The following is a 24,951-nucleotide window of genomic DNA, read 5'->3' as shown; positions in this document are numbered from 1 at the left end:
ATAAAAAACACCTTCTATTAACTGTCATACCATATGTAAACATTAACATAGATCACAGACTTGAGAGTTAAATATAAAACCATACAAGTTTTAGGGAAAAAAAACCCCAGTACTTTTAGAATCTAAGGATATGTAAAGAGTTCTTACACTTGATACCAAAAACATGTTCCTTAAGGAAAAAATGATAATTTGAAATCCACTAAAATTAAAACATTTCTTTGAAAATTAATCTATTGTGAGTCTGAAAGGATAAGCTACAGAGTGAGAGAAAATATCTGTAAACTATCTATGTGACCAGAGACTACAAACAGGAACATGTAAAGATCTCTCAAAGTTTAACAAAAAAACAAAGAAAGAAAAACAAAACAAAGAATTTCTAGGAACTGAATAAAAGATATGAAGAGATATCTTACCAGAGAGAATACACATATGTGAGTCTACATGTTCAAGTCAACACATGAAAAGATGTTTAACATTATGAGCACTAGGAAATGCAAATGAAAACTATAATAAGTTCTTTAAACAGTTATCACAATGGCTTAAATAATAGGAAAATGACAACACCAAAGGATGTGGAGAAGCTGCATTGTTCGCACATTACTAGTGGGATATGAAATGTACAGCCATTCTGAAAAATGGGCAGTTTCTTTAAAATCAAATATAATACAGCCTTATAAAAATAATAAAATCTATTTAAGATGTTAAAGTTTGTGTTTGAATTATATCTCAAAAAAATCAGAAAAGTGTGGCTAATGTATAGCACAAATTGCCAACCCACAGAATCGTGGGTTAAATAAATGTAGCCTGTTTCTCTGAAGATAAAACCTAGCCAGAAAATAATCAGCCTTGAAAACTGGAGATCAAAAATGCCAGCTCCAATCAGCCTATCCTTGTGTTACCTGTCATTATTATTCTCTTGCTTGGTGGCTACTCTGTAAAGCAGGTAAGCCTGATTGGGGCTGGCATTTTTGATCTCTAGTTTTCAAGGCTAATTATTTTCTGGCTAGGTCTTATTTTCGGGGAAACATGGTGGCTGTTATTAAAAACAAAAAGATAAATATGTAATAACAACAAACACAGCTATTGTAGTCTTGGACATTTGTCCCAGAGAAATGAAGAAAATATTCTCACAAAACCTGTAAACAAATGTTATAAGAGCCTTATTTGTAATAACCCCAAACTGGGAATCCAAATATCTATCAAGCAGTACATGATGACACAGTATGGTATATCCACACCATGAAACACTGCTCAGCAGTATGAGGAAAAAATTAGTGACACAGTAAACAACCTGGATGAATCTCCAGAGAATTACACCGAGCGGGGGGGAAGTCACTACAAAAATGGTTATTATTGTTTCTTACAAGAGCATGTGAAGCTACAATGATCCCCAAATAAAAAGTTTAAAAATATCACTTTTTGGCCCAGGGATGTAGCTCAGTGGTGCCACGCCTACCTGGCAAGCCCAAGGCCCTGAGTTTGATTCCTGGTACCGGAAAAAAAAAATCACTGTCTGTTTTTTTATGTTCCTTTCTATCTCACTCACATTTGTCTGCAGTCATCCCTTTCTTAGCAGTGCCAAGCTTCATGTCAAGGGGGCAGAGGCTCCCTTCTCCATATCCTGCAGCACCCGGCGGAGGGGGAGGCTCTCTGCCCGGTGCAGCCTTCTGACCTCATTAGAAGCAGGCAAAGGAGAATCTGAATGACAGCCCCAGCACATGTGAAAACCATTACCTCATTCCATGACTTGCAATGAGGTAGTGAGGCTTCTTTCTCTCAACTAAGGCTGAGCTCCAAGGTACAGTTGGTAAGCCTAGGGAGAGGTCAGGGTGGAGTCATGGGACTGCTAGGAACAGATAAACTAGCAGGACACCTGGCTGACCTGGAGAGCCCCAGGTGAAATGCTGTGGGATGGGTTGAAGGGTGTGTGAGGAATGTGAATGCACCAAGAGAAGGATTTGTGGGAAAGGACAAAACAAAACAACAGAATCATAGTACAGCATTAAGTTAATCATGAAGATGCAGCATCATAAGCTGAAACTTCTGTTACAATTCTATGTCCACAAATAGGACCATGCCACTTACCTGCTCAAAATCACACAGTTATACAAGCAGAACTCCGCCTTCCTCTCCAATGCAGTCTCCAACTCTGCTTCTCTTTCCTTACTCTGCTCCAGCTACACAGCCTTCCATGCAGGTCCTGGAACACTCTAAATGTTTCCCTGTCTCAGGGACTTTGTACTGTCTTTTCCTCTGCCTAGAATGTTCCTCCTTTTGATATGGCCCTCTGGTTCCTCTGTTCACTCAGACCAGCCTCTCCTGACCAGCTAACCATAAACCTTCCCTTCCTCAGCACTCTCCATACCCTGTCCTGAGTTTGTTTTCTGTATCATGCTTTTCGCTTCATAATCTGCATTTAGTGCCTGTGTTTTCCATTAAAAAATAAGTTGTATAGGACAAGAGTTTTGTTTTTTTGTTTACAGTTGTATCTCTAGCACCAGAAACAGTGCCTGTATATAGAGGATGCTCAAGAATCATCTGTTGGGCTGGGGGAGTAGCTCAGTAACAGAGCACTTGCCTAGCAAGTGGAAGGGCCTGGGTTCCATCTCCAGCACTGCAAAAACAAGCAAAATGAAACAAAGAGCAAACAAAAACAAACAAACAAAATGAACTCTTTGTTGAAGGGATGTAGAAAGAAAGGGACAAAGGAACAAATGCAGGCTTGGCCAAAGCCCCAAAATCAAAGATGATGATGATAAACCAAATGCAAGACCATAGTATTGGAGACCCCTGAGGTGGGTCCCAATCTCCCATTTGGTACTATGGAGCAAGGCAAGAAGAAAGACTCAGAGACAGAATTAAAGAGAGAAACGGAACCAGGATGGCCAGTGCTGAGCAAGCAGCAAAAGACCCTGGCCAGCCAAAGCCACTGATATTTATTGGTGACACAATCATAGTTAAATTGGGGTAAAGGGGCTACATGAAGGGGCTATGTGAAGTTGCTATGCATATCGTGCTGATAAGTCAAGGCTTGTAAAGAAAGAGAGAGCATTCTTGAATTAGAAACAGAACAGACAAAATATAGGTTGTGGTTAATAATTAACCTTGCCTTTTTAGTAAAGAAAGTTTTAATTTTGGGAACAGAATTTGGGTGTGAGTCACTCTGACTTTGGCTGGTGTTATCTCATACTAAGCCCCATAGCTTCATGGGCCATTTCTCTCTCTACCAAGGCTGTTGGTAGGGAGGGCTGATATTCACCTGTGTGCCATCTGCAATGCTATGAATCACATAGGCTTTGGTTGACCTCACTTCTTAAAACAAGGCAATTGTGGGGTAACTCTTTACAGCCTGCTCTGTTTACAGCCTGCTTTTGGCATGATCGCATGATCAATGGGGCAGTTCCCCATACCACAGGGCCCTGTTTTTCTCCAAGAGCCCTATCCTCTACTCACTCACTGCCCAGAGGGGAAGGCAAGAGTGGCCTGCTCACCTTCCATGATCCAGTATAGGGAAGCTTTTTTAAAAGAAAATTTTCAGGTCCCCATTACTACCAAGTCGACATCTTAACTATGCCGAAGAGGAGCCATCCCTCAGACCTCCAGACAGGTGACCAAGGGTTACTTTCTGGCTCAGTGGGAAGTGTGATTTCAGCTTAGGTCCAAAATCTGCCCTTCACTGCAATGTGAGAGGTAACTCAGCAGTGCAGCACTAGCCTAGCATGAGTGTGCCTGAGACCCTGGGTTCCATTTTCAGTGCTGCCAAACAAACAAAAATAAAAATAAGTAAAATTTTAAATAAAATAAAAATTTAAAGAAGATGCAGAGGGAGTCACAAGCTAAGTAGTATTGGGCTGGAATATAGTTTCCTAAGGGTGAAGATGACAGTGTTTATCATGTCAAACACTGAAATTTAAATATGACTTGACCGAGCACCTACTATGTAAAGAAAAAGTGGGTGTAGGAACCTAGTGAGCATTTTCCTTTTCGTTTTCTGTGTTGAAAATCAAACCCAGGTCCTCACACATGCTAGACAAGCACTCTACCACTGAGCTATTTTTAATCAATTAAATTCTATGACTATGAATTGTCCTTACATATCCTCTCATGACTATTATACTCTTTTAAAATAGCAAATTTCTAGACCCATTAACCTGCAATTAATTACAATAAAATAACTTTCTTAGACTGTCTCTCTCCTTTGCCTAGCACCCCCTTCCATGCACAGGGTGTTGTGTTGGTCTTGCAGTAAACATCCAACTTCACAAATTCAAATAAGCATCCAAACAGAATAATTCAAAGCTGGCCACAAGGAACCCCCTCCCCTGACCTAATTGTTGAAGTAATTCAAGAAAGATGAGCTTTGCCACCGATTAAGCTCCTAAACACTAATTAAAGATAATGCGGTTTCAAGGTGCTTGGTACAGCCTGACCTGCAAGTCCTGCCAGAGTTCACAAGCAGGCTGGTGGCCCTGCAAAACTCACAAAGATGAAGGGGATAAAATGGATGCAGGTGCCTGCTCCATGTCAGTCCCTGGGAAAACACACTGCCCAATGGGGTGGGGGTGGGGGACAAGAATTCTCTGTGTAAGAGTTATAGATGAGATATTTTCCAGATTGCAGCCAGGGGTATTTGTTCACAGGACTTCAGACGATGGGTGAGCCACTCAAAAAGTCCAGCTCAGCCTATGCAGAAAGGAGAGGATTCTGAGAAATTGTGTTTAGAATTATTTTTATTAATGTGATTGAGCTGACTGGAGCCCTTTCTGGAACATGGTTAGATGTGGATAAATAAATTGTGATGAACGGGGAGTAAATTAGAGACTGGCTGCTCTCTCGATGGACAGTAAACCCTTGGAAACATCATCCCATTATCCATGTCCCAACTCATCTCAGCTGAAGGAAAGCAGTATGTGCAGTTCAGTCCTAGGTGGATGCAGAAAAAAACCACAGAGGTGGTGACATGCAGCTGGGCTTCCCTGGCTTTTCCAGTAACTGTATTGCAGACAGGATCCAACATGGATACAGGGATTCCAGTGTCGTAATTATGGCGCTGCAGATTGAGGATGAGCTGGAAAATAGTGTGTGGCTGCCACCTTCATCACTTGTGCTTGGAGAAATTTAACCAGCTCCCATGCAGGTACTGGGGCCCAGTATCATCACATCAAAGCCAAAATGTCATCTGAGCCATGAGATGGCCTCACGGCCAAGAGGAGACCACTTTCAGCAGAGGATGATACCCACGCCATGTTCAGGCACAGGGGGACATGCAAGTGTTTCAACTAGGCTCTTCAGTCACCAAGCTTTGCCAGATCTCCAGTAACTGGACTGAGTTACTTTGTTTTGGGGGCTAAATTTTCATTTTCCATAATCCTGGATGGATACTTATGACTTGTGTTTTTGTGGCCAGAGTTGTTCTAAACATCTGAAAGCTTTCTTTCAAAAATGTCTGTACTCCCCTCCCTCAAAGAAAACCCAAGCCAAAGTCTTTAGATGAAGGTGAATGTGAACAGTGGGTTTTCAAAATGGCAATGGGAAGAGAGCAAGTGTGCAACAATCTTTCAAGTAAGGTCAAATTCTAAGTGGAACAAGCAGGACTCCCACCATGGCTGCCTCTTTCATTTTCAGTTGTGTTGCTGTTGAAATTTAGGGTAGGTGGACCTGCTGAAGGTATAGCTCAGTGGTAGAGCATTTGCCTAGTGTGCATGAGATCCTGGGTTCCATTCCCAGTAGCACAAAAATATTTAAAAATAAAAACAAGGTAAATGGACAGGGACAAATAGATGTCTAACCAAGAACCACGCCTGCAGTTGGGTTGTAGTGGGCTGAAGAACATTCCCCCAGCCCTGCATGGCTGGTGGCTAGGGTGGTCTTGGTAATGTCTCGAATCTTCTCTGGAACTCATGTTTAAAGAAAAGGCTTCAAAGTAGTGATTGCGAGTAAGGCAAGAGCAGCCTGAGTTTGCCAGCCTCTTCTTCCAATGCGTTTAAAGCAGGGTTTACTTAAAACAGATCAATGCATGGATAGACAGTGTTAACAGTCTCCTCAGAGGTAAGAGACCTGCCTTCCTCCAGGTGGCAGAGATGCTGAACCTACCCAGGATTTCTGGCAAACCATTTCTTTAAAATGTCAAAATTACATGATTGCCTGCATCATTGTTTGCTCATATTTTCCAGCTAGGAGAAAAGTTCTTATTGAAAATTCTTAGGCTGGGGATTTAGCTCAGTGGTTCTGCTGCCTGCCTCACAAGTGCAAGGTCCCAAGTTCAAAAGAAAGGCCTCACTTGTGCCCCAAGAAGCAAGGCTGTCCTGACAGATCTGTGTGCATTACCTTAAGCTTGGTACCTCCCAGTCTGTGGACAGATTCATCACAACTGAGGGTAGGATGGTGTGATGGAAGATATGGAAAAAAATAGAAGGATTTGGGCCACAGGAGAGGGAAAGCATGTCTCCCTTTCCTTTTCCAATGAGGAAAAAGAAGACCTGTGAGATCTAAAACATTTTAAATTACAAGTATTTGAAATTATCTATTCACATATTAACCTTTCTTTAGATCATCCATGAAATAATGACACAAGAATTTAAAGCTACAATTTAATTTCAGTGTTAGATCACTGTATTTCCTGAATGGATGAACAGTCTGGGAGGATGCTGAAATCTAGGAATTAGGTGCATCTCTGCCTCTGCAAAACAAGGTTATTTTTCTAAGATAAAGAATGATTCTTACAAGTATTGGTGGGAGTGTAAAATGGTGTAGCCATTATGGGTACAGTATGAAGGGTCCTCAAAAAACAATAAAAATAGAACTACCAGATGATCTGCCAGCTCCATAACTGGGTATATGTCCCAAGGGAATGAAATCAGTATGACAAAGAGAATCTACACTCCCATGCTCATTGGGATGCTAGTCACACTGGCCAAGATATGAAATTAAACCAAGTGCTCATAAATTGATGAATAAAGAAAATGTAATATATATGCAAATGGAATATTATTCAGCATTTAAAAAGAAGAAAATTCAGGGCCGGGGATTTAGCTCAGTGGTTTCGCTGCCTGCTGCGCAAGGGCAAAGACCCGAGTTCGATCCCCGGTACCAAAAAAAAGAAGAAAATTCTGCCATTTGTGACAACACAAATGAACTCGAGGAACATTATATTAAGTGAAATAAGACAAGCATAGAAAGAAAATACTGAATGGTCTCACTTCTATGTGAATTCTATAAACGTCCAACTCAGAGAAAAGGACAGTTTCCAGGGTTCAGGGAATGGAGGAAATGGGATGATGTTTGCCAAAGAGTACAAATGTTCAATTAGAAGATGAATAAGTTCTAAAGACCTAATGCATCACGTGGTGACTATAGTTAATAATAATGCTAGGGGCTCTGGGTATAGCTCAGTGGTAGAGTCCTTGCCTAGCAGGCATAAAGCCATGGCTTTGTACTTTTTCTTTTCTTTTCTTTTTTGCTAAGAGAATAGATCTTGGGGTGATGATGTAGCTCAGCTTGCCTACATGTATGAAGTTCTGAGTATGAAGTTCAGCACCACATTAAAAGGAGGGAAGGAGAGGGAGAAAGAAGAGAGAGGGAGGAAGAGGGAGAAGGGGACAGAGACACTAAAGTTGAGACATATGAGAGAGAGAGAGAGAGAGAGAGAGAGAGAGAGAGAGAACAAGAGAGTGCAAGACAGAATTCTTACCACACTGCTGTGGTTTGGGTACGGGTGCCACAAAGGCCCATGCCCTGAAGGTTTGGGTCCAGCCTGTGGAGCTATTGAGGGGTGGTAGAACCCTTAAGAGTGAGGCCTCATGGGAGGTCTTCAGTCCTTGGAGACGTGTCCTCTCCTTCTTCCTCTCTCATTTCTAGCTATAAGAGGGGGCGTCCTGCTCCATGTGTTCCCCCATGGTATGCTCCCTCACCACAGCTACAAAACCATTGGGCTAACCAATCATGTACTGAAATCTCCAAACTATGATCCAAAATAAATCTTTCTTTTTTTAAGGTGGTTATCTTAAGTATTTTGCTGAAGTAATAGAAAGCTGGCTAACAAACATACACACCCAAAAGTTAACTTTGGGGTGATGGAAACATTAACAACCATGCTGGTGGTAATCATTCACAATGTATAAGGACAACAAAATATCCTTGAGAAAAAAAAATATAGTCAAAATATATATAGAGAGAGTCAATTATAGCTCAAAAGCTGAAAAGATAGTTCTTAGGGGTTAGTGAATCTTCCAAAAATCTAATGCAAAAGTGACATATAGGGAGATGATGCCCAACTTCCATCAGATAATTGGAGGTCTGAAGTAGACATGCTAATATTCTCCTAATGTCCATGTCTTCTCTCTCCCCTTAAGGAGCACTCATAGAGTGACACTGCCACCCCACCCTTCCTTACATGGATGGATTTTGTTAACCCAAGCCTGAACCAACCCATCGTGACATTTCCCTGACTGGAGGGATTGGCTCAGGATGGTTCCATCAAGGACATCTGGAACTTCTCAAAACTGGTGGTCAAGGGCAAACTCTCCATCTCCCATGAGTGAACAAGATGCCTACGACCCCCACCTCTTTCGGTAACTTCCCTATGATCATAACAGTGCCCAAGGAAGAGACTTAGCATAAAGCCTTAGGGGCAAAATGAAAAGAAGGAAAAGGAATGGTGGACCTCTGATGACATTCTGGGTGTCTATTAACCACGACTGCCTCTAGAAGGATGTTTAAATTAAATGAGCTGTGAACTTCTCACATTCTAAAGATGTTTGGACTGGGGTCTCTGTTACTTGCACTTGAGAGCAAGTTGTATTGACACAAGAGTTCTTGTTCCAAAATAATTAAAAACCAAGTGGTCCAGGGATAGACTTTATGGAACCCAGAATGTACATCTGCCCAGCAGAGAGAACAGAGAGGGTGAAGAGAAAGAACACAGAGTAGAAAAAGATGGAAGTTGGCTATTTATTCTTGGCCTTCTGACCTTGAGAATTACCCAGTAGTTATTTTTTAAAGCACAATTTTGGTTGTAATTCCTAATGGCAATCTTCATTTTATCATCTTTGCCATTCTTGTAACCATCACATATTACTGCCACTAAATAAAGGGCTATTAACTAAAGGATATTCCATAGTAGATGTGCTAAGTGAGGAGTTAGTTACCTCAAATTTTTTTCACCTCAAAAGCATGTGAGGCTGCTATTAGAAAATCTTTCTATAATGTCAACTGCTCTTGAGGGGGGTAACCCTTAGAGGAAATATGCTTATCATAATATGACCCTGCTTGGGATAAAATCCTGTGGACCCCTAACTTTGTTTATTGCAGGGACAAAGTGCAGAGACCTTGATAAAGGGAAGGCCAAGGTACTCTTTCTAATATTCTCTATCAAAAGATCACATTATGTAGCTATTTCTTATAAGCAAAGCTTGTTAACTCCCTGTGGCTTACAGAATAAAGCCCAAACTTCATCCCAGGTCCTATGATTTGGCATTTATCTATTGACCTAACCTAACTTCTTCCCATGTTTCTCAACCCTCAGTGCCATTCTATTGGACTTTTCATTGTTTCCAGATAACTTGTCATATCTACTGAATCAGTCTCTGCAGCTGGTCCCCCTCCCCTGCCTCACTGTTTGGTAAAAAATTCTATTTGCCCTAGGCTGTCCTGGAAGTCTTTCTATCACACTATTAAAACACTTTTCATATTGCATTCCAATTATTTATTCCTCTCCCAACACTACTTTCTCTTTTTCTATTTCTTTTCTACCGAGATCAATATCTGGCAAATTCTAAAGGTCTGATATAGCACTTGCCTGGATTCGTATCATCATACAGTATGAGAACAGGGCCTGGGGATGTAGTTCAGTGGTAGAGTGCTTACCTAGCACTCAAAAGACCCGGGGCACAGAAGGGGCAGGGGCAGGGTTAACAACATTTGTATCTTTAAATGAACAACTACATAAGGAATGATGTACTGAAAATTCTCATAAGTTTATCCGAGTTGGCCCCTGAATTTTAGAAAGAGGACTCACTAAGAGAAAACTACTTGTAGAACACAATCATCTACCACAGGGTATGCCCAGTCATGGGCATTTTTCAAAAATCATGATGGCACCTTTCGAGTAAGTGTTTAGGCTCAAAATTTTTGTATGAATTAGGATGGAAATTGGGAAGAGTTTATATCGGAAAAAATAATTAAGGTAGGATTTAGGCCAGTGCCACTCCCAAATGAATGGGCAATGCTTTGGGAGGACAAAATATAGCCCTTTATCACTGTGTCATCAGGATTGCCTCCTGCTAAGTACAAGAGAAAGGATGCTGAATCACTGTCAGTTGTTAGGAATGGGATCTTTTCTGCTGACACTAACATGCAAACAGCACAGAAAATTGGAACAGACACAGAGAAGGTGCGTCCCAAGCCTCTGTCACATTGCTAATGATGACAGAAGTTGGGTCTGCTCCAACAGACCCAAAAGAACAAAAGTCAGAAAACACAAAACGTGCACACGTGATCGACTGCTGCATTCAAGAAACAAATGCAAAGAATAAAGCAGTGACACAGACTCTGAAGTAAACTTGATGGAATGATGTGGTTATGTCCTTTGAGAATATTACATAAAAAGGAAGAGAAAGAAAGTCACCCTATATGAAAAAATAAGAACAAAGGATGTGAGGTCCCTAGATGGGATTGTCTGCTGGACCTAACAGAATTCCCTGAAGATCCTTAACACATTTCTTTATCTGGAATCAGAGGATGCACTTTGCCTGTAGACATTCTTTGAAAAAGAGGACGGACACAAATCAATTGTTTTTGAGGACATAAGTGTATTTTCATTTCCAAATGCTGAAAAAAATTAAAGTGAAAAACTTTGAGGAGCAGCAGAAATATTTGTAGCTGGTTGCATTTGAACTGCACAGTTTATCAGTCTAAGAAACAAGAGGCTAAAATATGGCATAACAGTGTGGTTGTGGCAGTTCTCTGGGTTATGAAATGAAAAACTCATTTGGATTTTATTTCAAAATTCCTATGTCGCTAGTGCTCCAGAATACAAAATATCTGTAGAAGTGTGGCCCCAGAATACAACTAATTTGTCCAGCAGCATGGCAGCTTGTTTGTTCAGAATCCCACCGGGTGGATCTTAGCTTCTGAATGTTTCAGCGCCTGTTCTCTCCTGCAGCATGTGAAAGGCCCTGGGCATGGATGGGGAACATGCAAAAGGGCTTTGTCTACAGCCTGTGACAACTTGGACAATTCCTTGGTTTTCAATAGATTTGTGAGGACAGCGAAACTATGATAGCTTATTCACAGAGCCCAATGTGCCACATGACAAAAGTGTTTTCAGCAAGTTCCTGTCCTCAGTTTTCTTTTAAAAAAGCAAATGCTTTCTGAATAGGTGGGACAACAAAAGGGGTACAAAAGGTCTGGGTGATAGATCAGTGCTTTAACAAACAAAACAACTACCATTCTAGAAATATTTTGAATATTTAAAGTTTCTTCCATCTAAACTGAACTATTGCCAGTGCCCTGCCAAAATGTAAAATGCTTGATCCCTCTAATAGCAAAAAATTACGTTGGCCAGTAAATCAAATGAGCACATGTAAAACTCTTGTTTAAATTATACCTTTGAATTTAAATACCAGAGTTTAAAATTATTCATTTCATGTTCCTGAGCTAAATATATAATATTAAAATAATTGACGTAGTTTACAGATCTTTAAAGTGTATTTTTAAACCGAAGACTTAAAGTTTTTAAGGAATGTATACATCTGGACTTTGTGACTAAATTAATTAAATATAAAGATAATAAATGCTTTTAAGATTAAAGCACCATTTAGTAGTTTTTCAACCACTAATTTTTAAATTGTATTTTTTATACAACAAAAATGTTTAACATAAGGACATAGAAATGTTTCATATAATACAAATCTTAATGTATTGAAAACCATTTCAAAGTAACTTGCTTCTGTAAGAATATCAGTTAAAGGTTCTTATTTTTTTAATATTTTTTTTCTGGTACTGGGGATTGAACTCGGGACCTTGTGCTTGCAAGGCAAGCGCAGTGCCACTGAGGTATATCCCCAGACCTCTTCTTTTAATCTTACAAATAGGTCACTGATTAGAAAGTCTGGGATTATACAGTACCACTTTTCGAAAAAGCATTCTTATATGTTCATTTGTATAAAATAGTATTGGGAATTAGGCTGTTCTGCTCGAAGTGCATTACTTGCCCCATGTTCTTGTCTATATAAGTCAATTATATAACAAAAAAATTGTCACACGATGCTCTTTCAGAGATTTTAGTGTGTCACACAAACTGTAGTTTCCTTCTTCTCCTCTTTTGTGGTTCCGGGGATGAAACTTCAAGCCTTGTGCATGCTAGGCCAAGTGTTCTACCACTGAGCTACACCTTTAGCCCCTCACGCCTGCCAGGCAGGCACTGTGCCACTGAGCTACATCCCTGCCCTGGTTGCTTCTTTATTACTTGAACATTTATGATAAGATTAAGCAGCAGTTAGATAGGTCAAGAACAAAAAGAAAACACAGTCTGTGGATACAAGATGAACTATGAAATCACGTAAAATTGGTAACTAATCTTCAAACATCAGGGCATTTCTCAACACAACATAAAAGAAAACAGAAGTAAAGTGGATAGAGAGATGAACAAGACAACCCATTCCCCGTAACACTAATTTCAATTTTTGTTTTCTGAAAAATCATTGCACTGTTACCACTGACTTGAAAAGAAATAAATGTCTTAATTTGAACATATATAATAAATCCATACTAACGTTTTCTGTTTCATCCATTGAAATGTTTAACTTAACTTTTTGCAAATGGGATTCCATGGTTTTAAACAGGGAAGGTAGTCATCAGTTCTAGAAACCCAGGTCATGTGTGTTCTTCGTTTAAACTTTTCCCATGGACATTTGCTGGTGGCTAAAATCCAGATCCTCATGCTTGCTCACAGAGCCCTGAGTGGTCTGGCCCCTACTGGCTCTTAGAATATTTCCTCAGTGCCCATCAGACCAAATGTGCTCCTTCCCCAGCTCTCTCTGCCTCCTAGAATGCTCCTTCTGCCCATCTGTATTGCCTACATGTTTTCTTTTTTTTTTTTTTTTCTTTTGGTACCTGGGATCGAACTTGGGTCCTTGCGCTTGCGCAGCAGGTGGTGAAACCACTGAGCTAAATCCCCGGCCCCATCTACATGTTTTCTTTAGGACTCAGGTTAAGTAGTGCTGAGATTCAGAAAATGCTACCCCAAAGTCCTTTGAACTGAAGGAGATGTGGGGGCCTTTAGGAGCAAGGTCACTGTGACCTTTACCCACCTTTCTGGGGGAAGCATAGTCATGAAAGAATTCTTTGGCCTACCTTTCCTGACTGTAGATAATAAGACTCTCATTCTAGAGGGGCCCTGCCCTACACCCAGGAAGGACAAGAAGCCCAGAAGACTCTGAACAGGCAGAGGTCCAAACCCCCTTTCATCAGATCATATTTATTCATGACTGTCCATTCTTCATAGAACCTAAGCATAAAAACACACAGTTCTCCTGGATCTCTGGGCCTTCATTCCTAAAGGCAATTAGGTCATGTAAAACTTTAACTAAGAAGTTTGTTGTGTTGTTCTCTTATTGATCTGTCTGTTGCCATAGTTGCTGCAGGGGTGTCTGCTGTGAACCTTACAATGGATGAAGAAAGGACAGGACTTTCTCCCTCTTCTTGCAGTTAGCTTGAGAAGCTGCCTTGAGCACTCCAGCCCATTCAGTTACTCCTCACTGCAAACTTTTGCTCCATTTCCCTCCAAACAGTCCTCACTTATTTACCTGTCTTTACTCCCACTAGCCTGCGAGCTCCAACGCAGTGCAAACCTGTCTCTTTTGTTCTGGACCCCACCCTGGCCTGGTGCTTCCTCATTTTCAATAAATGTCTCTTCCGTGGATGAATAAATGACTTGGCCTGTATTAGGCCAATAGCTGGCTCCATTTGCTACGAAGCTAACATGTTTACTCATTAGTAACTGTGAATTCCCAATTACCACCACCTAAGGTGCCTTGAGCCAATCCTAATTGCCAGGGAAAGAAAATAAACACTGGGTAATCATGTCATCACTGCCCTGTTAGAAAGGGAAGATTTAACTGGAGCTTGGTGAATGGCTAACAATCAAGACTCTGTGATAAGCACATTCCTGTGTCCTGGTCTACAGAACAGGAGACCCATGCTAGTGTTTTTTAGACTCAGGAAGAGGATTTCCTCCCCTTCTTTTCTCCCTCTGTGCATTCCCTCCTTCCTCCCCCTCTCCCATCTCTCTTTTTTGCTTTTATTAAGAAAAAAATACATTCTCTAAAATTCTATGTTTTGTTTTGTTTTTTCAGTACCGGGGATCGAACTCAGGACCTTGCACTTTTGAGGCAGGAGCGCTGCCACTGAGCTAAATCCTCGGCCCTGCTAAAATTCTAATAAATCTATTGTTAAGTGCGTCAACTACTGCTACAATGATTGTTTTCTAGTAACAACTTTTATGTAATTTTTAAGTTCTTCTCAACCACAAGGTCGATCTTGTTATATTCACCTGTTACTAAGCTGGACCTTACCTGGCTTTTCATCTTCCATACCTTATGACAAAGACTATGCCAGGAGCCTAGGCAGATATGCTTTGCATTATAGGATGAAGACAGCCATCAAATAAAAACCAGAAATGGTCAGCATTCCCCCTCAATTTCTTTTTCCACCTGCAATCCAATACATCCCAGGGATTCAGTAATGACCTTACATGTACTGCAAAAAATCATTTACCCTTGAACTCTAGGATGCCAGGGGGTCTCCATTTCTTTCCTCAGCCTCCCTGAAGATTCAGGGAGCAGTGCCCTGAGAAATGAGCAGCCAAGTCTGGTTACACAGATTGTGACTCAGTTTCAGAATGTGTGTACCAGTCATCTATTTGCAGCTGGCTGGAAGGTTTTACTGTCAGAGAGCTATCACAGTTGGAGGTGGGGGAGAGGCAAGTCAAACAAAAAAGCTAACAATTCACTGATAATGAAATAGAAAAGTGATTAGCAGAGACCTTCTAAGAACATTCTGAAGAAGTAATCCCTGCCTGGAATGTGCCATATCACTGTTCAAACTATGGGACCTCTGCAAGGAAATAAAAGTTTTCTCTTGCTGCTCAAGTGAATTGAATAAAACCAACTTTCAGAAAAAAAAAGATCAAAATGTTTCATTAGAAAGGATGCAACCAATCACCAGCAGTGGTTAAGTTTAGTATTGACAGTAAATTCATTATTAAGTCATTCTTTTGCGTGTGCTAGGGACCAAACCCAGGGCCTTCTACATACAAGGCAACCAGCCACTCCCTCACTGAGCTACATCTCTACCCACTAAAAAAGATTCTTGAAAAGACATCTTGTTGTCCTGGAAATACCATCTGAGACCACACTGCAAAACAACCACTGACTCACACTGACCTGCACACTTCCCTCCCTGCTGCAGAGGAGAGACCCCTTTCCTTCCCGTTCTCCATCCATCCAGGCATTTCCTAAAGATGCTCTGCCTGTATCCCAGCACTGGGCTGTCACTAAATTCCTGATGAGATTGCTAACACAACTTATGTGTCATCTTAAAGGTGAACAGGACGTCTTTTTCTTTTCTTTCTTTTTTTCCGATACCGGGGTTTGAACTCAGGACCTTGTGCTTTCGGAGCAGGTATGGGGATCACTGGGTTACATCCTGGCTCCTGGGCTCTGGAAGTCCTTCTCTTGCTTCAGTAATCAAGTGCATAGGTAAAAAAAAAAAAACCTATAAAACACTACTCCATAACAACAAAGACTCCTGGGATTTAACACCCATAAAATAAGACAGAATCAATTATTTTTGGTTGACACAGGCAGCTTAGGGATTAACTAAATGCTAATAAATTGTTCTACTTCCCTAAGACTTTATTTTCCTCCTCTTGCCTTCCTGTGCCCAGGGTGCAGACTCAGAAATCCCCTTTTGGGTAGTCCAGCCAGTCTTTCTGTAATTTCCTGGACATTTATTCCCTTTGTTCCACTAATGCGCTTCCTTACCTGTTCTGAGTATTTGTCAGTCAGCTAGGGATTTAACTAGTCTTGTCTGAGAGTGTTGTTGATGACTCTCTTGGGATTGTTTTCCTAAGAACGCTCTTTGTTGCCTAAATGTGTTGTCTTAAAATGTTTAGGTCTTGCCCAAGGCTCTTCTCCCTACAAGATTAAATGCATTTAATTAATTTCTTTTGCAGATCATACTAGACTCCATGCAAGTGACTCTGGATGGAAACTATCTTCCTCAATCAGGCTTTTCTTTTCCAAACCATATCAAAACACTGAACAGCTTTCATGAACTCCTTCACCTTTATTTGCTCTGAACTTGTCAGATCACTGGCTTCAGCATTCCTTGGGGGGAGGGGATGGTTTCTGGACTTGGACCATGTTTTTCCTACAGGTAGGGACTCAAAAGTTAGCTGCACGTTACTGTATTCCCCAGCTTCTTTCAACCTCTGCAGGTGAGGTGGCTGTAATTGAGCCAGTAGACTTTGACCCTTTTCATCAGGCCTTGCTGGCAGGCTGGCATCACTTTGGGTCTCTGTGGCTTTCTGACTACTTTGATAAAGATGAAAATTCAAATGGAAGTGGTTCGCTGACTCTCAATACGTTGGTTGCGTACAAAGAGGGCTGGTGTAAGAGGACACGGTTTCAACTCTTTCCTTCCTCTTAGAGGCCTGGTTCCCTCTCTCTCATTGGCAGCTCATGTTGATGGGTTTATGATTAAAAACAAGAGTTTCAGAATGTAGCTCAGTGGTAGACTCATTGCTTAGCATGCACAAGGCCCTAGGTTCCATCCCCAGCATCACAAAAATAAATTTTAAAAATGGGGACATAGTGTCTATTAAATTCATCATTAAAAATAAGAAAAGGGGAGCTGCTCTACATGAGGCGAGGCTTGAGAAGCACAAAAGCCAGATGTGAGTGTGGACCATGTGAAGATCCCAATATAAACCAGTCAGCCCTGAAGAGGTGGGCACAGGCCACCTGGAACACCTGCTGCCCTGCTGGCCCTGGACCACAACTGAGGAAGGACTGCTAACTCTTAGATGTGCTCATGGGCATGGCAGTTACGATATTTTTACTTGATAAGATACACAAGTGTAACACACATCCTCACAGATGCTATGTATGTACTGCAGTATTTGGAGCTGCAGCTTAAAGTATGGGGAGATGAACTGCGGTGATAGCCAGGGTTTGCATTTCATGCTCTAGCCAAGAAAAAAAATCAGGGCAAAAGGGACTAAATGAGCAACTGTGGCAAAGTCTTGGGAATTGTCAGATCTGGGCAATGAGGACTAGGAGTCCACTGTGCCAACCTCCGTATTGTATGTTTGCATATTTGAGTATTTCTTTTCATTTTCTTCCCGTCCTCTTCTTCCCTCCCTTCCTTCCTTCCCCATTTTTTTTTCTTTTGAGACAGGGTTGTGTACATGTTGCCTTGGCTGGCCTTACACTCCTGAGCCCATGCCATACCCTTGCCTCAGCCTCTGGAGCGCTGGGATTACAGGCATGTGCCAAGGCGCCCAATTTAAATACTTAAAAAAAAAAACTTTAAGCCAGACATATGGTGGCATATATCTATGATCCCAGCACTCTGGGTGCCTGAGGCAGGAGGGTGGCAAGTTAGAGCCCAAGCTGGACAATTTAATGACTTAACAAGACCCTGTCTCAAAATAAAAAATAAAGAAGGGCTGGGAATGTAGCACAGTGTAAAGACCCTGGGTTCAATTCCCAGTTCTGAACAAAGAAACAAATAAACCATTTTAAAGTGAAAGTGTTATAAAGGAAGCTCAACTGACAAGAGCAGAGTGGGGGAAAGGTAAGGAACAAGTGAGTGACGTCCCCAAGAGTATGTGGCAGTGGATGGCATTTGTCCACAGGACTGGAAGTTTTCTCAAGACAATGGTCTCCCAGTGTCCCTGGGCAGCCAGCAGTTGGTCTAGTATGGTACACAGCTTGGGGACAATGGGAAGACGGGGACTCAGAAAATGATACCCCAAAGTACGTCACTTAGCCTGTGGAGTACTTTGAACCATAGAACTAAGGCCTCCCTGACCTTCTCCTGTCCCTCTCTCTCCCCTAAAGCACAAGGAGAGGATCTGGGCTCTTACTTGGTGGAACTCCTTTGTGTGTGTATGTAACTAATGTGTTCATGTCTTCTCCTGCTGATTCGTCAGTGTATTTAGTCAAAATCACTGAGGTTTTTCTTCCCTAAATCCACCAAAAGGAAGAAGAGAGGTAAAACAGGTCTGGGCCCTGGTCCGCATTTCCTTCAGGGATGAGGGGACCTTCTGAAGTTTGAGCCAGAAGAGGCCCTGAGGAGGGCCATGCTTCAGGAACAGAGTCTGCCAAGAGGCCGAGGAGGACTGCAGGAGGAGGCCCTCCTGGAGGGAAGTGTTTGCTGCCTTGTAGACGGGGACTACCAAGGGAGCTGGAGGCCGCCCACTTCGAGGAAGGCCTGGTGCACTGAATGCGAAGAGGAGGAGCGAGGAGTGACACCACCAAGAGGGAGTCTGTGGTGGTGGTGGGGGGCTGATCCCAGACAGGGCAGAGGGTGATGAAGGAAGGGCTGGGGCTGAGGGGTGGCGGAAGGAAAGCCCGCAGGGCAGGAGGGAGCCTGGGTGAGGTGCACACTGTTCTTTGCCGAGAGGAGTTCCTGGAAGCAATAATCCAAAGGCTGACTTGGGAAAGCACCAGGATTCTGAACTTGCTAGCTGTCCCCACGATCCCTGTTCAAAATTCACTCTGTGCACTGGGGTTCGGCTCCGCGGTAGAGCACTTGCCTGTCACATGCAAGCCCCTGGGTCCCAGCCCTCACATCACTTGGGCTGCTACCACTCCTCGGATGCATCTGGGATTCAGCCAGATTTCTGCTTTTTCCCTTAGATTGGGGGTCAGGAAGGCACACAGCACCTACTGTATTCACTTTCTCCCCATGGAATCCCAGGAAAAACCCATGGCTGAGGACAACTGGTAACCAAGTCAGGGGACGCGATGGGTGTTGACACTTTCTGAAAATCTACATATGCTATAGATTCAACATGTGTTATTCCATTTAACCCTCAAAACCAAACTTAGGATGAGAAGATGAAAGTACAAAGAAGTGAATAACCCAACCAAGGTCACACAGCTAAGTGAGCAGCAGGGCCCGAAGCCCAACTTGGGCCTGTCCACCTCAGCGTCAGGGCTCACTGCTCTGCTTCATGACACAGGCATGGAAAAGCTGCAGCTGGGAGGCAAGAACATCTTAACCAGGTGTTGGAAGCAGACATTTGCCACCTGGCCTGGAAAAGTTTGCTGAAATGATGCCATAATTTCCTATCCTTCTGGCCAATAAAAAACTGAAGAGTCATTTTGGGAGAAAAGCGTGGGTAGAGTTGGGGGGGGAAACGAAGAGAAGGCAGAGCTCTGCATGCTGGTAACAGGGACTCCAAGGAACCCCTCTTCTTCTTCTTCTTTTAAAATTAATTTTATCGGCATATTTTAGGTGTACAACATAATGACATTCATCATTGGGAATTTACACCTTTACATAATCTCTCTTGGTTCTTATTTTTCCCCCTTCCCTTGCCCTCCCTTCACCCCCTCCACCCCTCCTTATTTACATAGACTTTGTTTCCATTTTTTTCCTTTTCTCATATAAATTCCAAGTGAGTATCAGATGGAAGCTGTGCAGTGACCCAATGTGCCCAGAGGGGAAGCTTGCTCTTCCACTGCTGTGCCAGCTTTGACTTCAAGCGGTGACAAAGCCAAACAGCTTTTTATTTTTTTCTGGTACCAGGGATCAAACTCAGGACCTTATGGTTGCAAGGCAGGAGTAGCACCACTGAGCTAGATCTGTGGCCCTCAAACAGCTTCTAAACATTTTTTTGTGTGTGTGTGTGGTGCTGAAAATGGAATCTAGGACCTTGCATTTTAGGCAAACACTCCACCACTGGGCTACAGCCCTAGTCCTTAAACATTATTTTTTGTACTGGGGATTGAACCTGGGACCTTGCGCTTGCCAGGCAGGTGGTGGAACCACTGAGCTAAATCCCTGGCCCCCAGTCCTTAAACATTTTAAAGATCAAAGGATTTCTGTTTCAAGATCATAGCATAATGGATATTGTTGAGTTGAGTACTCATTCTGAGTGTATTGGAGAGGTTTTGTTCTTTTGCTTTAAACATACACACACACACACACACAGACACACACTCACACACATACATATAATTGGTTTTAAAAACAGCACCTGGAGAGTGGTGTCTGGAGTGGAGGAATAATCTTTGGTCTGTTTGAAATCTTGCTGATGTGTTTCAGGTGCTGACTGTCTTGTTCAGTAGATAACACTCCATTAGGATTCCCAGATCATAGCCCAGGCTTGGACCAGGTCCCTGCTGACTTCGAGGCAGCTTGGACTAAATGGAAGCTGGGAGAGCACAAGGCTTCTTTGCTCAGGCAGGGGAGGGGGTCAGGTTTCCCTCCAGAGGTCCCCAGCAGCTGTCTGTCTAGGTTACCCCATGTTCCAGGCCTGAGCCCCATTATGGAGCCGCACTTGGGCATCCACAGAGCACACAGAACCAAAGAGAGATAGTGGAGGCTCATGGCAGCCACACTGCTCCCTTTACCTAAGGCACTGCGTGAGCCATACATGGGAGAAGCCCTTGACGGACAGAAGGAAAATCCATCCCTTCCTGGCAAATGTAGGGCAGCAATCAGCACTCTTTGACCTTGAAACTGGAAAAAATGAGTTTGGGCCCACCCTCCTCTGCACCCATCAACGATGATGAATGGAGGGAAAGATAATCTGGAACAAAGCAAGGGTCTCGTTCATTCAGATTAAGCAGAGCTGAACAACTAGATATTCCTACGAAATACAGTCACCTTTTTCTTGCTTGCTACAACACCTAAAACATGCAGCACCCCTTGCCTCATGCCAAGGAAGGAGAAAAAGGATAAGAAAGTTTGTTCTCTTACATGACATTTTGGACATCTGTTTGTAGTGCATCTAGATGGGTAAGTGGTCAGGGATAGATTTTCTTCTACTAGAAGAAAAAATTTCATGCGTTACACTTTAGGAATCAACATAGAAGAATATTATCAAAATGTTGAAAAGAGGAATTCTTCCATTTAACTCTTCATTTCTTAGCTACACTCAAAATAATGATATGCTGAGTAGGCTATTCTACTACACACAGCAGTAAGGCTTCTCAACCTCCACTCAGGAAGGATTCCAGGGAGGATGGTTTTAGAAAGTATCCTGACCAAGCCAAATATTACTAAGTGTCCAGTGCCTATGAGGTGCATAAACCACAAAAAAAACCCCAACAACCTGGAACCAAATCAAAACAAAAACAAAGCCTCTTTCTAAAAGGTTATGCCAAAGTCAAAATATGTCTTTTTATTCATTAACTGAAGCATTTTTTAATTTCTTACTTCACCATACTTTTTGGATCTCTGATTCTCTGCTTCAGTTTTTCTCATTGTCAGCTTGTCTTATCAAAATCATAAGAATAGGGCTTATTTATACCTAGCTTTCACAAGTTAATTTGAAGACAAGGTGTACTAGTAAGAAAGTGTAGGAGCATGTAAATGAGAACATGAACTTAACATGTTATTAAAATAAAGTTTGGGGCTTAGATAAATTCATTAAAATGTCTGGTTAAAGTATTTTACTGAATGAATACCACCTGGCAGGAAACAGAATTCCTAGCCACCATGTCAAAATTATAACTGTAAATTTGGCATAAGTGGCTTTTCTAAGATTAATGCCTAAAGACTTTTGTTCTGTTTCCTATGAGAATGTTTCTAAGAGAAAATGCTCTGAATAATTGCTAGTGACTTGGACACACATGCTATGACTTGGGCCCTAGGAAAGGTGTCAAAGCTGAGCTGAGTGAGTCTCCATGGTTAGGATGCTGTGGCCTCAGATGGAGGCTGGGTGGGGGCAGGAATGAAGGCCCAGCTCGAAGCCTTCCTTCACATTTTTACACAGGGATCATGGTGCTAATGTCACATCTGCCTCTGGTGTAACAAGTGCCATTCCACTCAGGACTCTGTTAGCTCTATTCTCTTTTTTTTTTTGTACTGGGGATCGAACTCAGGACTCTGTACTTTTGAGGCAGGCAGGGGCACCATTGAGCTAAATCCTGGCCCCTGTTAACTCTGTTCTTAAGCAATAACATTATCACCCTCTCCCTGGAGATCAAGTGACCCCATCTCTCTCAGAATCTCCCTGTGGTCCTGTTCAGGATGAGCTGGCACATCAGGCACCCAGGCACCTTCCTTTCTTCCTTGCCACTTCGCTGGAGTTTGGCATATCCAGCTAGTCAGTGAACCAACACCTACACAGCTGCCACTATGTGTAAAGCTAAGAGGTAAGAGAGCTACAGGGGTAAACTGAAGAATCAGATGGGGGTGGGAAAGAAAGAATGGATAAGACAATGTGATAGGGGACAAAAAAACCCAAAAAACAACCCAGGATCTCAAAGAAGGAATCCATAAAATCTTCAAAAGCAAGAACCCAGCTGAAGTTTCTCCCCCCCCCCCGCCCCCACCAGCTGAGGTGCATAGAAATCCAAGCAGGTGTGAAAGAAGCAAACAAAAGTGATAAAAGAACAATTGCGAGGCAGCTCTCAAGAGGCCAAGCAGGACAAAACTGTCTCTGAAAGAGAGCAGCATGCCTCCATTATCTAGTTCCCAGAGGGACCACCCAGAAAATGTGGAGCAATTAGGAGGGAAAACAAAGGGTGGGGAGCTGGATGGGCTGCAGAGTTGAGCCCCACTCTTTCTGGCTCCCTGTCCCTTGCAGCAGGCAGGAAGCAGCTGGGGCCAGGAGACAAGAGAAACAGCGTAACTAAGCGGGGTGTGCACACACGAATATGCACATACACACACTCAGTCACACCTACTGAAAAGGGTCAAGCAAACAGATCTTTACATGAAACAGGTAAAAATGATATTTAAACCCTGTCTTCTGATTTCCATTTGAATACTAAAGACTGAATATAAAAGCTGATTTTTGAAACAGCACCTACTGTTATGCGTTTGGCCACTGGTATGAGGCCTGTGTGGATCTCTAGTAAACACACACACACACACACACACACACACACACAAATGTTCTTTTTATCAACAGGCAGAGATAGAGGTTTCAGGGCTGACAGTGCATGACTCCTTTCAACACCATGACCCTGGCTAAACTGAATAACTCATGACTAACATGTTGCATTCCTGCAGTCGCTGAGGCAGCATAGCATGCTGTGTTGTATGTATTATTTCATAAGCCCTATCCCCAACCTCAAAAAGTATTAGCCTTCTTTTATGACAGAGGAAGAGACAGTCTCATTATATGAATGTCTTGGCCAAGGTCACAGGGCTAAGTGAGTCAGTCAGTATGCAAAGCCAGGCTCCAGATCTCTGTGACAAGCCTGTGGCCCTCCCAACGGAGTAGCCTTGCTCCTACACCGTCTCCCCTATGCTGCCGCTGCAACCGCATCCCCACTGCCTGCTCAAGTCCCGTGGACCCTCATAGCCCTGGTGTCCATCCTGTCTCCAACACAAAGCCTTTCTTGATTGTTCCAGCCATGTGTCTCCTGGGTTGCTGCCTCTTCTGAATGACCATGTGACTGACCCCAGCGCCAGGCCTGTTTAAGAACCTCCGAGGCCAGAAGGGGATGGTGCCCCATGTCACAGAAAACATGTGAAAGAGCATTCTCACATCACTTTATAAATAATGCTTTTCTGTGAAATATTTGGAGTTTAGAGTTTTGCTTTGAAATTCTCATTTGAGGGCTGGTGCTATGGCTCCTGGGTAGAGCACTTGCCAAGTATTTGCAAGGGCCCTGGGTTTGATCCTCAGCATTGAAAAAAAATAAAAGGAAGAAAAAAAATTCTCACTTTATTTAGAAATTATTTATGCTTATTTAGCAATCTTGTGTATACTTGAGAATTTGCGAGTTATAAGAAAGTCTGTAGGTTGCTTCTGAATATGATAAAACCTACTGTGCTTATTAATAGGTATTAAGATGGATATACATTTTTCAGAGTTTTAAATATTTATTAATCTCAACTTGCTGGGGTTCCCTACTGTCTAATTTGGAGCCTATAAATATGCCTTTTGTCAGGACTTGAAAATGTTGCAGGTCTTTGAAAAGCTAATAGGTGCTAAGCCTTGTGCCTAAACCCTCTGACAGATAAGAGTCCTGAGCATGCTTCAGGGGGCACTGCCTAGTATAGCAATTACTCTGACCTGAATATCCAAGCCTCACAGAGCCATGATTTTAAGCTTAATGAACACAACATTTTTTTGTCTTGTTGATTGATAATTTTTTATATCACTTTAATAGATAATTTTATATACAACTAGCATGGCTGCCATACAATGAATGCTTAATGTGCTCATTAAAATGTAAATCATAAATTAAACCAAACACCAAAACTTCAATTACATAGATTCTCGATCAAGATTCCCTTCCTAAAATTTCAACAGTTATTTGAAATGATACTCCTAAAACTTCTTCAAATGTTTGAATCATTCTTCTTTTAAAAATAAATATCTGGGGCTGGGGATTTAGCTCAGTGATTCTGCCACCTGCCTCACAAGCAGAAGAACCCGAGTTCGATCCCCGGTACCAAAAAAATTTTTTTTAAATGAAAAAAAAATTAAAAAATAAAAAAAATAAAAATCTGCTTGGGCTGGGCATGCTGGCACTTGCCTGTAATCTCAGCACTTGGCAGGCTGAGGCACGCCATGAGCTCGAGGCCAGCCTGTGCTACTTAAAGAGTACAAGGACAGCCTGAACTGCATAGTGAGACCCTGTCTTGAAAACAAAAGAAAACAATAAAACCCCCACAAAACCAAAAAAACTGCTTTATCATCACTGCTTTAAAAGATGCCCCAAGTAAATACAATATCAAGCAACACATAGG

At 42.2% G+C, this 24,951-nt stretch overlaps 1 protein-coding gene across 5 annotated transcripts in view; it reads right to left on the bottom strand.

Moving 5' to 3' along the window:
- The window catches only part of Atp8a2 (ATPase phospholipid transporting 8A2), a 641,036-nt gene that overhangs the window by 23,218 nt on the left and 592,867 nt on the right, over nucleotides 1-24,951 (bottom strand). The window lies entirely within an intron of this gene.

Source organism: Heterocephalus glaber, unplaced genomic scaffold, assembly GCF_053883595.1.
Source record: "Heterocephalus glaber isolate CG9 unplaced genomic scaffold, H.glaber_assembly_v1.0 deba00001719, whole genome shotgun sequence".
Lineage (NCBI taxonomy): Eukaryota > Metazoa > Chordata > Mammalia > Rodentia > Bathyergidae > Heterocephalus > Heterocephalus glaber.
This window is presented reverse-complemented; position numbering and strand designations above follow the sequence as displayed.